We start from the raw sequence: 16,131 nt of genomic DNA on the forward strand, positions 1-16,131 counted from the left end.
CTGCTTCCTGCTGCTCTTTCCTGTCATGGAAAACATTTGTTGGGATGCCCCAGCAAGGTAAGTGCAGCATTTCTACAGGGAATTTTCTGGGTTTGGCTTTTAAGTCCTTGGTGGTATGAAATAAAACTTTGTGGCAGGAGTTAGGGGCTGTTTCAGAGTTTATTTGGGGCTTTTTGGAGCAGAGAACTGCTTGCCTTCAAGTCTGTACTGTGCTCCATCTCATCCCATCCATTTCTTGGGGTTCAGCTTGAACACTTCCAGGGATGGGGCAGACTTCCATCAGTTATTTTGGTGACAAAGCAGCACTTTGTACTACAGTGGGGTAAAGACAGGGCTCTGATTTCTACATTTCCCTCAGTCAGGGAATGAAAAAACCCCACAAACCTGTGCCTTACTGGGAAAAAGATTTTCTTCCAGAGATCCTGAAAGGGACACTTGTGCAATATCAAGCCCATGGAATGTCCTGGCTGCGCTGCCAGCAGTTGGCAATGCTGTCATTTCACAATGGGGAAGGTTGTGGCAATCCTGCATTAAAATTCTGTTCTGCTCTTCCCCACCTCTTTCTCCTCCTCACTTGTCCTGGTCCAGCTGTTTGTGATTCCACGTGGCACCAGGGATTGGAGAACTGTATGGAAAAGTGGCACAGCCAGGAGGGAAGAGCCCTGCAGGCTGAGTCAGCAGCTGGGGTGTTAAACGTGGCATCGATGCTTTGAGTAAATTAAGTCACAGGGAGGATTTGTAAAATGAAAACCCACATGGAGCTGCTGGAGCAAGTCCAGAGGAGGCCACGGAGCTGCTCCGAGGGCTGGAGCCGGGCTGGAACCAGACTGGGAGAGCTGGGGGTGTTCACCCAGAGAGGAGAAGGATCCAGGAAGGCCTCAGAGCCCCTTCCAGTGCTTAAAGGGGCTCCAGGAGAGCTGGAGAGGGACTTGGGACAAAGGATAGAGGGACAGGACACAGAAAATGGCTTCCCACTGCCAGAGGGCAGGGATAGATGGGATATTGGAAAGGAATTCTTGGCTCTGAGGATGGAGAGGCCGTGGCACATGGTGCCCAGAGAGACTGTGAGCTCAAAGAGGAAGAGGAGAGCAGGCACACCTCGACCCTTGGCACTGCCACGTTACAGGAACCCTGCACTGACATCTCTGGGATTGTCAGAGGGACCAAAGGCAGCTGCTCTGCACCAATCCCACACCGTGGGCAGAGCCTTGTCCCCTGCAGAGCAGGGAACCAAAGGGACAGCACATCCCTGATGTGTCTCCAGGTGTCCTGAAAGGCTGGGAAGAGCTCCTTGCCCTGAGCTCCCCAGGCACGGTGGGTGGTGAAGGTTTGCAGGTTCAGCAGGGCAGAGGGCAGAAGAGGAGACCACAAAAGCCCTGTGTGTGGGAGGGAGATTGAGCCTGAGGCTCTGGGCGAGGCTGCTGCAGAAAGCTTTGAAGGAGCAGCACTTCTGGATGTGGATCCATGGCAAGAGAGAGGAAGGAGGCAGAGGTGGAGAGTGGGGAGAGTGACAAGAACACTCATGGAGCCCCTGGAGCGATGGTGCCGTGCTGCCTGTGAGAGGAAAGATATTGGAACATCTTCTGCTCTCTTCCCCTTATTTGTGTCTCCAGTATTCCCCCATTAGTCTGTTTCTGAACCTCAGCCTGGCTTGTCATGTTTGCAGTCCCTTGGACATGGATTTATGTTTAAAAAATACCCCAAATCAGACAACAAACCAACCCACAAACCCTTAAAATCCAGAGAACATGAAAAATACGGAACATACAAACTCCTCAGTAGCCTGTAACCCTCCCTCTCTCCCTGGAGCACATTTGGGGGCATCTGTTGACATGCAGGGAGATCCTGTGAGCAGGATTGGAACAGGCTGCCCAAGGAAGCCGTGGAACTGTTATCCTTAGAAGTATTCCAAAGGTGTGTGGATGTGGCACTTGGGGACGTGGTTTAGTGGTGGATTTGGCAGTGCTGGGGAATGGTTGGACTTGGTGATTTCAGAGGGCTTTCCCAACTTAAATAATTTGAGGACACACACAGGTGGGGACTGTCACAGAATCATAGAATGCTTTGGGTGGAAGGGACAATAAAGATCATCTCATTCCACCCCCTGCCGTGGGCAGGGACACCTTCCACTCTCCCAGGTTGCTCCAAGCCCCCTCCAGCCCGACCCGGTGAGTTACAGGTCTGTGCTGCCCACAGAGAAAGACACCCAAGGTGTCTTTGCTGCCCGCAGGGGTGTTCATGGGGGGAGTGTCGGTCTCAGCTGTTGTTGGAATGGCACCTGCACACTGCTCAGATGCCATCATCCTCCTGGGATGGAGTTTTCCCCCCTTTAGGATTTTCTGCCTTCCCACGTTGACGTTTTCCCTCTTGTCCCCTTGAGCTGCTGCCTATCACATCCCGACAATCCAGCCTCTGTCCTCAGTTTCACCTTTCTTATCTTGCAGGGCTCTGTGCTGTTTCTCACAAGCTGGCAGCCTCCTCGGCTCAGGGAGGAGGGTTTTCCAGCTGGGCTGTATCTATCTGGGAGGCCTTGGATTGCAGCTGAACCTGGAGGATCAGGCAGTTCAGGGCCAGCTTTGCTGGATGTCCCATTTTGCGCCAGTTTAGTGCTCCAGGTGCTTGGCTTGGTCCTGGGGGAGGGAACTGGGTTATGGAACCACTCCTGCTTCCCTGTCAGTCTGGGGCATCTGCCATCCTGGTGTGGTCCAGGTCTGGGAGAGAGCTTTACTTTGTGTCCAGGGAAAGGAATGGAGCTGGGAAGGGGCTGGAGCAGCAGGAGTGGCTGAGGGAGCTGGGAAAGGGGCTCAGCCTGGAGAAAAGGAGGCTCAGGGGGGACCTTGTGGCTCTGCACAACTCCCTGACAGGAGGGGGCAGCCAGGGGTGTCGGGTTCTGCTCCCAGGGAACAGGGGCAGGATGAGAGGAAACGGCCTCAGGCTGTGCCAAGGGAGGGTCAGGTTGGACATCAGGAGGAATTTTTTCATGGAAAGGGTGGTCAGGCCTTGGCAGGGGCTGCCCAGGGAGGTATTCGAGTCCCCATCCCTGGAGGTGTCCAAGGAATGACTGGAGGTGGCACTCAGTGCTCTGGGCTGGTGGCAAGGTGGGGATTGGTCACAGGTTGGACTCGATGATCCTGGATGTCTTTTCCAGCCTAAATAATTCTGTGATTTACATTGAGTCAAGCGATCAGATACAGTAAATCCACCAGTGCTCCATGCACTGCCCTTCCTGAGCAGAAAAATCCCTTTTGCCCAACTGCACGTCTCTGTCAGGGTTCTGGGAACAACAGGAACTTTTCTTTTTCCCTCTGCAAAATTCCAGGAGAGCTCTGTTTGCCCTCCCTGCAAGGCTGGATCCACAGTGCCCTTGTAAGAGCAGCCATGGAGCCTTGCTGGAGGCTCTTCCTTTCCTTCTGTTTGATGCAGACCCCTCAGCCTGGAGCAGGGATTGCTGAGATCATGATACGAGGGAGGCCTAAGGATGGGTAAGGCTGGAAAGGACCATGGAAATCATTTCACTGTAAGAAATTGTTCCCTGTGAGGGTGGGGAGGCCCTGGCCCAGGGTGCCCAGAGAAGCTGTGGCTGCCCCACAGTCCCTGGAAGTGTCCAAGGCCAGGTTGGACGGGGCTTGGAGCAGCCTGGGCTAGTGGAAGATGTCCCTGCCCGTGGCAGGCGGTTGGAACAAGATGATCCTTAAGGTCCATTCCAACCCAAACCATTCCCTGATTCCATGTAGTCCAACCTGGCTGCGGGTGGCTTTGAGACACCACCTGGGATTTGATGGCCCTTTAATTTGACCCTTCTTTGGAAGCTCCTGCTCAGTCTGTAGCAGAGGGATCAATTCTGCTGACGCTCCCACAGCTTTGCCTCCTCAGGAACTTTAAATGCGTTTTTTTTTCCAGGCTCTGCAGTGCAACAAGAGGGTTCTTTGTGTTTCTTTTCCTCCTGGAGCTTTCCCTCTTTTTCAAGAGAGACATCTGCTCTGGTCAATGGTAATTAACAGGCCTTTCAAACTCAATTAGGCACTCGAGAGCCGGGAGCTGTGAGCTCTCAGCTTCCCCAGCCAGCAAAGGATTTTCCCCTCTGCAGCTCCTGTAATACCACGATTTTCCAAGATTTCCACATTTTGCCAGCTGAGCTTTTAATAACTGGCCATTTGTTAGTGTCTGGAATCCTTGGGAATAATGACCAGTCCTGCTTTGCTTGCTCTCTGAACAATTTCATTCAGCACTTTTTAAGAGGGAGAAAAATAAAACCAAAGGGAAAAAATACCAGCGTCTGCCCCAACCCTGAACTGACTCGAATCTCAGACCCACAACAAATGCCAGGGGTGTTGTTTTGTTTTTGTTTTTTTTGCAGGCTTGACAACAAAACCATTCCATGACAACAAAACCCGAGTGTGTTTCCCCTTTGTGGAGGTGCATCTCAGGGCACTCAGGGCAGAAGGGTTTTTGTAGCGTCTGCTCCTGGCCCGGAGCTGTGCCCGTGTCCTGCCGAGCCGGGCGGCAGGGATGTGATTAATCGCTGTCAGAGGCGGTTGGCTCTGCCTCTGATCTCCAAGGCCAGGGAGATCTCTGTGTGTGCACTGCAGAGCTGGATTTTACTTAGCAGAGCTCTGGGAAAGGTTTTCCCCTCTCAGGAAATTGCTTTAACGTTCATCTTTGTCCTGAATGAAAATGATGACCTAAATATATCTATTTTTTTTGGTATGACATTTTTTTCTCCTTGATTTAGTTAAACCCCTCGGAGTGTTTCCTGTGCCTTTAACAACAGCATTTTAATATTTCAGGATTCCTTTTTGGGCTGCTGAGCTAAAGGTTCCAGCTCACTGAGCTGTGTGCTCACAGGGGCCTGGGATACTTTACGTGTCACATTTTCATGCTCTGGGCTCCTTCCCAAGAGCGTCCAGGGGACACTGAGCTGAGCTGGCTTCATGTAGGTGTGTAAGGAGGATCAGGGTGGTCAGAGCAAAGGCACCAGCACCTCCATGCTTGGTCTCCAGCATCCATAATCCATGGATATTAAAGGACAGAATGTAGGGAATGGGATCAGAGCAGCCTGGTCTGGTGGGAGGTGTCCCTGCTCATGAGATGAGCTTTAAGGTCCTTCCCAACCCAAACCATTCTAGGATTCCAGGGATTTCCTGCACTCCAGCCATTTCTGATTTGGATTTCAGACAGAATTATTTAGGCAAACCCCCCCCTTTTTGTCCCCAAGGACAATTTTTTCTTTGCTGAGTTTGCTCTTTTTGCGGATGGAAAATTCCCAGCCCACCTGAGTTGGCAAGGTCTGGTTTTCAGCTAAAGCAGATGCTGATATATGTTTATATCCTGCTCCAACAAAAAGCTGTGGATAAATCTGGAGCTGAAGGCAGGAGGAAGTTCCCTTCCCCTTTCCAACAGTCCTCATGTTGCCAGTGTGAGGAGTGGAAAAATGTCAATTACAGTTCAGTCTGCAGGAATATGACAGCAAAAATTAATGAAATACAATTCCAACTCTCTCACCTGTCCTACAGGGCACTTCCCTGTAAATTCAGGAAGAATTTCTTCATGGAAAGGGTGGTCAGGCATTGGAAGGGGCTGCCCAGGGAGGTGGTGGAGTCCCCATCTCCGGAGGTGCCCAAGGAATGACTTGACATGGCACTCAGTGCTCTGGTCTGGGTGACGAGGTGGGGACTGGTCACAGGTTGGACTTGATGGTCTCAAAGGTCTTTTCCAACCTTAATGATTTGATGAAATGAAGAAAGATCCAGAAAAGTTGGCCCCTAGCACCCACTGCCTGAGAAATGTCACGTGAGAAGGAGTAAATAACCTGCCTTTGCTTCAAGCAGGAGTTTAAGAGCAAAGTCTGTAGCCTCATCACACTAAATTACAGCGATTATCAAATATCACTGGATGGAAAATGGAATTCTCCAAAGCCTTTGCCTCTCCCTGGCTCGTAACATGATGCCTTATTCCCCTCCAGCAAAGGCAAGGAATTCTTAAGTTGATTTTTCAGTCCTTCTGTGACTGCTCCACTCCTGCACAGCTGGGAGAGGCTGGAGAGGCTGTGGGAAAGGTGCTGCCTGTTCCTGGAAGCTCCCAGAAGTTGATAAATGACTTTACAGCTGTGGTAGCAGCTCTGTTTTGCACAGGTGGGCAGTTTAGATTTCATTTTAAATGCATCTCAACTTCTCTGCCCTGATGTTTTCCCCCGAGGTCTTCTGCCAAAAGTCAGCTTTATTTTAGTGTGAGTTTTGAGGTTAATTGAACAAAGCACTTGGGAGATGAGAGGTTTAGGTCTGTGAGACCTCGCAGAGTTCATGGAATGCATGGATATGTTTTTAGCAGGCTTTTCTCAGGTTGGGTCATTACACTCTTCAAGCCCGATGAAATCCAGTGTTTCCCTGGAACATTAGGAATTACAGACTTCCAGTACCTAAAGGGGACTCCACAGAAGGCTGGAGAGGGACTTTACAAGGGCATGGAGAGATGGGACAAGGGGGAATGGCCTTAAAATGAAAGAAGGGAGATGTAGATGAGATACTGAGGGGGAAACTCTGGGATGTGAGGGTGGCGAGGCCCTGGCACAGGGTGCCCAGAGAAGCTGTGGCTGCCCCTGGATCCCTGGAGTGTCCAAGGCCAGGTTGAACAGGGCTTGGAGCAGCCTGGGATAGTAGAAGGTGTCCCTGCCCGTGGCAGGGGGTGGAACTGGATGGGTTTTAAGGTCTTTTCAAACCCAAACCATTCCGTGATTCCCCACTGAGCAGTTGTGTCTCTATTCCACATCTCCCAAGTCCCACATTTCACAGGGACTGAGCCCCTGACAGGGAAGATTTGTGTGACATTATCAGATGAAAACCTGAGTCCTCTTCATAAACTATTTATTCTCCAAAGTCTTGCTAACAAATGTGCTCAGTAAAGAGAGTTGGCAAAAGGGTTTTTCACTGGTCACAGGGTTTTCCTTCTCCGCCTTGCTCCTGGCAGACAACAACCCCAGTGAATGGCACCTCCATTTCCCAGTGAACTCTTTTCTGAGTATTCAGTGTTTCAAGGCTGATTCCTGGTGTTCTACAGGTTTCCACCTCTTGGGCAGATGGAGGTGAATCACAGAATATCCCACAAGGACCACTGAAGTCCAATTCCAAAGGAGGGCGGTGATCTTCCATTGTTCTTTGTGGTGTGCGATAAACTTGGTGTGAGGCTTTCTCTGGATTTTTAAATGGTTGGGTTTTCACGGAGTACATCCCTTATCCCATATTTTGCAACATCAGCTCACCTCGGAGCCCTGAATGGGCTGGTTTCCACATGGGTTTGTGTTGTTCAGAAGACCTCTGGAAAAGCAGGCCACGATTTATTGGACAGGGAAGGCTTGCAGTGAGAGAACCCTCTTCTGCCTGCCTGAGAGTGTTTGATGTGCTGCTCCTGCTTCATCTGGTAACTCATTGTAGTGGTTTGGTCCAAAATACTCACTACTGTTTACCTTCTGTGAGATAAGAATTAGGAGAAAGCAAAGCAGGCACAAAACTTAAAAGAATATAAAGAAGTTTATTAACAGACCTAAAAGAAAGAAAAAAAAATCAGACCACACCTTTGGAACTCTTCTCCTCCCCCCACCTTTCTCCCTTCTCCCACTGACAACGTAAAAAGACAACCCTTGAGATGTTCAGTCAGTTTACCACTTCCATAATAACCTTGTTCAGTTCACTTAGGGAGAGGAGTCTCTCTTGCTCATGCTGTGGAGACATCTCCACAAGAAATTCTCTCATGGCTTCAGTATCACAGTGAGACAGCCGCCCGGGTTGGTTCTCTGCTCGCATGTGAGTGTCCCCTCCCACGACTTACGGCTTTTCCCACAACTGCTTTCGAGGGTCCAATCTTGAGCTACTGGAGCACCATTTTAAGGTTGAGTTGTTCAAAAACAAAAGGTTCTCTTCACCCATCTCTGGGAGCATCTTCATCTCTAGGAATAGAGGTCCTCCCCCTTCCCTGGGAGCAAAAGGGTCCTCCTCATCTTCATCTCTAGGACTGTCTCTGGGAGCATCTCTAGGAACAGAGGGCTTCTCCTTCCAATTTGGAGCAAGAGTCTGTAGATACAAAAAGGCTGCTAGCAAGGATTTTCTTGCTATTTTCCAAGTCCGTGAGAGACTTTTCTCTCAGGCAGAAGAGGTAGCAGGGAATGTAAACAACCAAGCCACCTGCAACCTTGAAAAGTCTTGTTTATGGTATAGTAGAAAAATATTTTGACAATGGATGTTTTAGGATTTTAGCCAATCACCCCCAAGGGGTGGCTGATCCTTTGTCCAATTAGACTATGAAGAAAAAAGTCTATAAAGAGTTTGCTAAATAATTAAATAAATCAACCTTGCTGCACAATTCCTGCCTGCTGGATCTTCTCTCCTCCTCCTCCCTATGGCTGCGGGACATGGTGATATACCCTAGGAACCAGGACTGTGGTAATAAGAGTCCTCATCACTTCCATCTCTCCCTGTTCAAACTTCTCATCAAATTACAGCTGCTTCAGCATTTGCTTATTCCAGCACAGGTGCTGTCGCTCACAAGTACAGTTTGAACACTCCACCCCCCATGCTTTCATGAAATTACAATGGGTACTCTGATGTATCATAGCCCATCACCACCATAGCTTTACAACAGAATTTCAGCTTCTAAGCATCCCCTCTTTCTCCTCCCTCAGGGTTTCAGCTCTTCCTTCTTTACTTAATATCAGCAGGCTTCATCTGTTCTGGAGGAAACTTACAGGACTAAAAGGGTTAATCTCACCCGGGCCTTGCAGCTGGAATGTCGATTATCGCTGTTGGTCCCATGATCTTTGCCGGGCAGCGGGGCAGCTTCAGCTGAATCTTCAGCTGCACTGTAGATGGGGGGGTGTAGAGCCAGGCCGCGCCGTCTGTACGTAACAGGGTTGGGGGAGTCTGCGGGTGGAACAGGGCCCATTGGCTCCAGGATGGCTGTGGCCCGGCCCAGGGCCCACTGGGCCCAGTACGGGCCCAGCCCAGTTACCTGTCCCAAGGCCGGAAGCAAGAGAGCTTTCCCAGGGTTTGTCCATTCTTAAATGTGGACCACAGAGGCGTGTCAAAATTTTTAAGTGGCTTAAAAAATTGTCAATATTCAAGCTAGCCAGTTGATAGGTTCTGTCAAGTCATAGAGGAAGCTGTAAGCACCTCTTTGCAAGAAAATCAGTTCTGGAGCTATGCTAACCCATGACACTCATCCTTGTCATTAGCTGCACTAATTATGCATCTTCTTTCCACAGCCTGCTTGAAATGAATCCCTGTGCAGGAAACTTGCATTGTCAGGGCCAGTAAGGAAGGAGGAAAAATGGATTCTGTTGACACTCCAGACACTGTTAATGAACCCAGTTCTGCACAAGCAGCTGCTGAGGGTTTCTAACATTTCCCTTCTGCCTTTGTTTCTGTTATGGCGGAAGGTTTTCGGCCTTTTATGACCAAGCTGTGAAGGGCAGAAAGATTCCTTGGGTTGTTTCTGCTCAGAGACTTCCATGTAGTTTTCCCAATGTGCTATAGGAGCTCCGCTGGAAAACTGGGAAATCATCACAGACTGGTTTGGGTTGAAAGCTCATCCAGTTCCAGCCCATGGGCAGGGACACATTCCTGGTTGCTCAGAGCTCCATCCAACCTGGCCTTTTCAGCGAAAGAGAAATGGAAGTAATTTTAAATTACAGCACAGCCCCTTGTGAGCTCGATGCATCCACTCCGAGGTGTGAAATCCCTGCTTAGGAGCAAGGGATAACTGCTGTGTTTTCTTTAGCAGCATCAGGGCCTCTCTGCAGGCAGATGTTCGTGAAGGGTAAGACCCCGGGCCTGATTTTTTCCTGAAAAATCCCTCCTTTCCCCCACTGATCTCAAATCATTGTTGTATTTGTGATGCATCCTTCATCCATTCTGTTTGCTGAGATGTGAGGCTGCAAGGCAGTGGATGAATGGGTAATATAGGAAAGCCTTCAGGGAACAAAGGAAGCTTTTTCCTTCCCCAAAACAACAATATATCTGTCTGGGGTCTAGGAGTTCCTCCTGGCTGGTTGCACTGCAGGCTAGGGCTTCTTGAGGATTGTGTAACCCTCAGAACTTTTATCAGTGACTTTTTGTACATTCCCAGGATAAACAACTCATTATTTTATGTCTGTATTGGAGAGGCAACAAGCAAAGGGGAGAAATTGAGGTGCTAAACCTGAAGAGAGGAGGTTTGTGAGCCTCTCTCTCTGCCCTGAGACAGGATCCACTCAACACCCATCTCTGCTGGTGGTTCTTACCTAACCCACTCTTAAATCTCTCAGCAGCACTAACTTCTCCCTCCCCAAGTGATCTTTTCCAGCTAAACGTTTGTCCTAAGGACTGATCCTGCTACTATTGGAGCACATGCCTTCAAAATCCACATATTTGGGGGTTTTTGTTGTGTTGGTGCTTTGTCCTGTAAGATTTGCCCCTTCTGCTCTTCACAGGTCTGTTTCCTTCCACTTTTCCCTGTTTTTGGGTCATTTTTGTTGCTGTGGACGGTCCTTAATTGTTCATCATCTCCCTGTAATGCCTGGATGTGACACTCAGTGCCATGGTCTCGTTTACGAGGTGGTGATGGGTCAAAGTTTGGACTCAGTGATCTTGAAGGTCTTTTCCAACCTCAATAATTCTGTGATTGTAAAACCACCATGACAGTGGAAATTAAAATTGTGGATATAAAGGAAAACAGATCCTTTTATCTGCCATCAGTGCATGAGCAGTATTGGGATGTCACCCGAGGGATGATCCTTGCAGGATTGCTGTCTCATGGTCACAAAAAAAAAGTTAATTTTAAGAAAGCAGCAGCACAGAAGCATCTGGGGGGCACTGAGGTTTTGATCCTGGTCCATTATGGTGCAAGATGCCATAAGGTCCCTTTGCACAGGGAAATGTGGCTGCAGCCACTGCTGTCCCCAAGCTGTGAGCAGCCAGTAGGAGCCAAACCTGCTGAAGAGGCTCCTTTCAGGCAGGGATCTCACACCCAGAGTGGAACAGCCTGGTGGAAGATGCCACAAGCAAAGACTTCTCTCCTTCCCAGCCTACCTGGAGGGGGAACACCTGTGTTTTCCCTTTGCCGGAGCTCACAGGGAGGGGAATGATGCCAGGATGTGTTTAAAAACAAGGCATCTGTGGCTCACATAGGGCTTTCAGCCCTCATTAAAAAAAAAAAAAAAAAAAAGACAAGGCAAATCTAATTGACCCAAAGATCATCAAGCTCGTTCTTTTAATTAAAAAGAATGACTTTGAAATAAAATCTTCCCTTTTCTCCTTCTCCAAGGAGGCAGCAATGCAGCGTGACACAGGTTTGGGTGCAAAAGCGACGCTTTCACTCACAGAGGGAAGATGAGACCTGACTGTGATCAGTGTGGGGTTGTCCTGTGCTGCCAACATGATGTGACACCTCCCTGTGCCCAGCCACAGCCTGTGTCACATCTGCTGGGCATGACGAGTGTCAGGGTCAAACCAGTTCAGCACCACAGGGAGAAGATGTTTTCACATCCTGTGTGGCTGAGCTGTCACTGAGGCTGAGCTCTGTGTCCCTCCTTGGTGACTCTTTGTGGCTGCGGTGGCACATGTGGACACAGCAGGAGATTCTGTCAGGAACCGACACTTTGCTCAGGTTGAGGGACAGAGAACCACGTAAAATCCAGGCAAAATTCCACTTCCTTACTCACCTGACTCTGGGCAGTGGTAAAGGCTTGTAGAAAGATCGTAGGAATACAAACTGGATTCGTAGGCCCCCCTTGCAGTGGGGAAGCTGGAGAGGGGGTTCTCCTTTGGGAATTGTAGTCATAAGACAAGGAGTAAAGGGGTCAAACAGAAAGAGGAGAAATTTAGGTGAGATATATGGAAGGAATTGTTCCCTGTGAGGGCGGGGAGGCCCTAGCTTTCCAGAGAAGCTGTGGCTGCCCCTGGATCCCTGGAAGTGTCCAAGGCCAGGTTGGCAGGGCTTGGAGCAACCTGGGATAGTGGAAGGTGTCCCAGCCTGTGGAAGGGTTGGAACAAGATAAGCCTTAAGGTCCCTTCCCACCCAAACCATTCCAGGATCTAAGAACTGTGGTGGATCCCTGCCCTTCTCAGGTGTAGGTCAGTGGGGCTCTCTAGGTATACTCCAGTGAGGGATCTGATCCAGGGAGTATCTGCTGCCACCTTTCCTGCGTGGTCTGGAAGCCGACAGGGACAGACAGCAAAACAGTCTCCTCAGGAATAAATAAAGTACTGGGATATTCACCTTTCTACGTGGAGGAAGATGAAAAAGCAAAAGCTGGGAGGTGTTTTAGCTCTTCTCTTTCCCACTGTGAACAGTTTAGGACCTGTTTATGGGCAGAAATTAAGCGAAATGGAAAGACCATTATCTGCAGAACACCGTGAAATTCAACAGACTTCAGAAAAGATAGGCAGCATTTCAAACAATGTGTTTAAATGCAAACTCCATGTCAAAGGAGGAGGTTGGTTTACCTTCAGCAGCACCTTCAAATACAAAGTACTGCTCAGAGGGAGGGTAAACATGACTCAAGCACAAGTAATTTTTAAAATAGAGGCTGATAAGCTTGACCACATAAAAATGACTCCATTGTGTGAATAACAATCAAGTGGGTCCAGCAAACAGAAATGACCCGTGCTTCACAGATATCACTGCACTTGGCTCCCTCATGGCTCAATGCTCTCTTACAATAAATGGCCTTGAAAAGCAGCATTTTTATAGAGAGTGGTTCATTTGCTGAGCTCTCTGAGCTCCTCCTCTGCTCCTTGCTGTGCTGAGCTAGGAATTGTTCATCACTCAGAGAACCCAACTCAGAACATAAAAGCAACCCCAGCAAATCAAGCCAAGATCCTCCTAATCCTGCTCCTTTGTTTCCAGCAGCAGCTTTTCCCCCACAGTGCTCTCACAGGCTGTGGGATCTACAGCTGAAGGACTTTCTGAACCAGACACTGTCGCTGCACATCCAGGATATTTATTCACTCATCACTAATGTTCTTCTCCTCCACAAACTCACCCATGTGCTTCAGAAACTCAGGTAAGCTTGTGCCATCCACACTGGAGAATATGCCTGCTCCATCTATAATTTTGTGCCCTCTAATTACACGTAGCTAAGCTGTTACATAACAATCCCAACCTGCCTGCCAAGGGGTGGAATTCATAAGCAGGAGGGGAAAAAAAAAAAAAACGCTTATAAACACCTCTGTGGCAAGATAATCTTATCTCAAAGCCTTTGTTCTTCAAGATCGCTCAGGAAGTTAATGCTTGTGGTTGTGAAAGATAGATGTGTTTGGAATAAAGTGGGGGAAAAAAGTAATAATGTTGTTTGCTGGAGGTACAGCTCAGCAGAAGGAATCCAGAGGAGAAGGATCTGGAAGCTCTTTGTACAAATGCTGCTGGGAATGAGAAGACTGGTCAGGATCAGTTTAGGTAAAGGAGGACTCGATCAGCTTCTGTCTGAAAAGTTGCTGTGGTCCATCAAATCAACGGGCCATCAAACATGGAACTCTGCTTGCCAGCAGTTTGTCACTTTGTCCTTCAGAGGACAACCCACTGCTCCACACCCTCCCAGAGCTCCCCTGAGAAGGGCAACCACTCACACGCCTCCCCTGTGGGCAGCTCCGTGTGCTGTCAGAAGTCACCTACTCCCTCAGCCAGAAACAGCAGGAGAACCTGGATGGACTTTAAGGTCCCTTCCAACTCTAATAATTCCAAGATTCTATGGCTCTATCCTTGATTTAGGAGTGGGATTCCCACTATCGAGCCCTGCTTCCAAGGCTGCAAAACCCCACCACACAAGGACGCTGCTTGGAGATCTAGAAAGTGTGATGTGGGATCAGATTTAACTCCAAATACTTTGCACAAACTGCTCCAGGCTCTCTAATCCCTCCTGGTTGCTCATTAAGAGCTCCCTTAAGAACTTCCTGTTCCATGCAGCTTTACTGGATGTCTAAGAAATGGGGCAGTGCGTGGGCTGCACCCAAACCGTGATGTGTTTCTGGATTTCTGCAGCTTGGGCCAAGTAAGGCCCCTCTTGAGAGGGATTCTTGGTCAGGAAATTTGCAACTTTGTCGTTGCTGCCTCCATACAGTTTTGGGATGGAAAGGACATTAAAGCTCATCCCGTTCCAACCCTGTGCTGTGGGCAGGGACACCTTCCACTAGCCCAGGTTGCTCTAAGCCCTGTCCAGCCTGGCCTTGGACACTTCCAGGGATCCAGGGGCAGCCACAGCTTTCCTGTCAGGCTACCTGCCAGAGCTGCAGGGGCTTCAAATGAAGAATAATTCCCCAGAAAGGAAAAATGAAAAGGTAGACTTTGCAAGCAAGAAGCACAGCTCCAAAACCTCAGCAGAAATAGCTCTGGAGGACATGGTAAAATGTAGGACTGCATTTTCTTCAGAGGGTTTGTCACCTCACAGGATACATTCCTGTGGCTGAGATCCCAAAATGCTGAACCTGGGTTTATAACCCACCAGACATTCAGCTTCTCTTCATTCAAGAAGAGTGTGCTCATTCCAGTGCTCTTGTCCTCTAGAGAGTTTACCAGTTGTGTCCCCAAAGCATAAAAAGAAAGGTACCCAATGGAAAGTGCCATCCTATCCCAGTTCAGTATACCTGACATTAAGAGAATTTTCCCTTTCTAAGGCAATTTTAGTTTTCCCTTGTAGACTTCAGCAGGATCTGGGTGTCAGCCTCACCCCAGTGGGATCCTTGCTGTGGACATGGAGCTCCACCAACTTCATTCTCTTCGTGGCCTCCTTCTTAAAAAAAAAAGTGTTGATAGGATGAATTTTCTTCTCAGAACAGCTACACCCATCTCCTGCACACAGTCAGCCACCAGGCTCTGTCCTGTGATAGGGTAAAGGCTGCCCAGGAGTTTGAGTGTGGGTGCTGATAGGAGGGTGTATCTCTGTTTTTGAGGCACAGTGCCACAACTGGGCTGTGCAGAGAGCACAATGATTCCTACAGTCCCTGTCCCAAGAAAGAGCCTCTTGGCTGAAAAAATGTTGGTTTCTGCACCTGAGATCAGGCAGGTGGCTCATTCTGCTGGGCTGAAGCCATTTAGGACTTGGAACATTCATAAGACGCTGGCCTTGATGGGGAAGGGGGAAATATCTCCTTCTATTGAACTTTTAGGAAACAGTGCAAAACCTAACAGGTCCTGCCCAGCCACTGTGACCTCAGTAAGACTGAGAATGCTAAAAACCAGAGTCCAAGCAAGGGAGAGTGAGTTTTAGCAGCTGGTCATGTAGAACAGTCACTGGAAGGATGCAAAGGCAGCAGAGGAAGTTTGAAACGCAGAGGTGATTTTTAGCAACTGAAAGACCATTTGGGTACTACAGCCCTCTCTGATGCCTGGGCAGTCGAGAGGCAGGTGGTACAGCCTAGGAGAGACGTGAAGATGATGAAGGGCCTGGAGCATCTCCCTGCCCAGGGAAGGCTGAGGGAGCTGGGGCTGCTCAGCCTCAGAGGAGATGCTGAGAGGGACCCTCAGCCCTGGGTGTCCCTGTCTGCAGGGAGGGCTCAGAGCAGGGCCCGGGCTCTGCTCCAGGGCCCAGCAATGGCACCAGAGGAACGGGCAGGAACTGATCCCAGGAAGTTCCACTGGACATGAGGAAGAACCTTCCTGTGCAGAGACCGAGCCCTGAACAGATTGTCCAGAGAGGGTGGGGAGTCTCCCTCATGGGGGATATTCCAGACCTGTCTGGACACAGCCCTGTGCTCTGGGATGGCCCTGCTGGAGCAGGGAGGTGGCACCAGAGGAGCCACCGTGGTCCCTTCCAACCTGACCCATCCTGGGATTCTGGGATTCTGTGACCAGCGCTGTGTTGTTGCACCACAGCTCGGCTGGTGAGTGCTGACCAACAGGAGAGCTGGAGAGGGACTTGGGACAAGAACATGGAGTGGCAGGAAGAGGGAGAATGGCTTCCCACTGCCAGACGGCACGGTTAGATGAAATATCAGGAAGGAATTCTTGGCTCTGAGGGTGGGGAGGCCCTGGCACAGGTTGCCCAGAGAAAGCTGTAGCTGCCCCATCCCTGGCAGTGTCCAAAGGTTGGACGGGGCTTGGAGCAACCTGGGCTAGTGGAAGGCGTCCCTGCCCATGGCAGGGGGTGGGATGGGATGAGCTTTAAGGTCC

This window comes from Corvus moneduloides, chromosome 3 (genome assembly GCF_009650955.1).
Source record: "Corvus moneduloides isolate bCorMon1 chromosome 3, bCorMon1.pri, whole genome shotgun sequence".
NCBI lineage: Eukaryota > Metazoa > Chordata > Aves > Passeriformes > Corvidae > Corvus > Corvus moneduloides.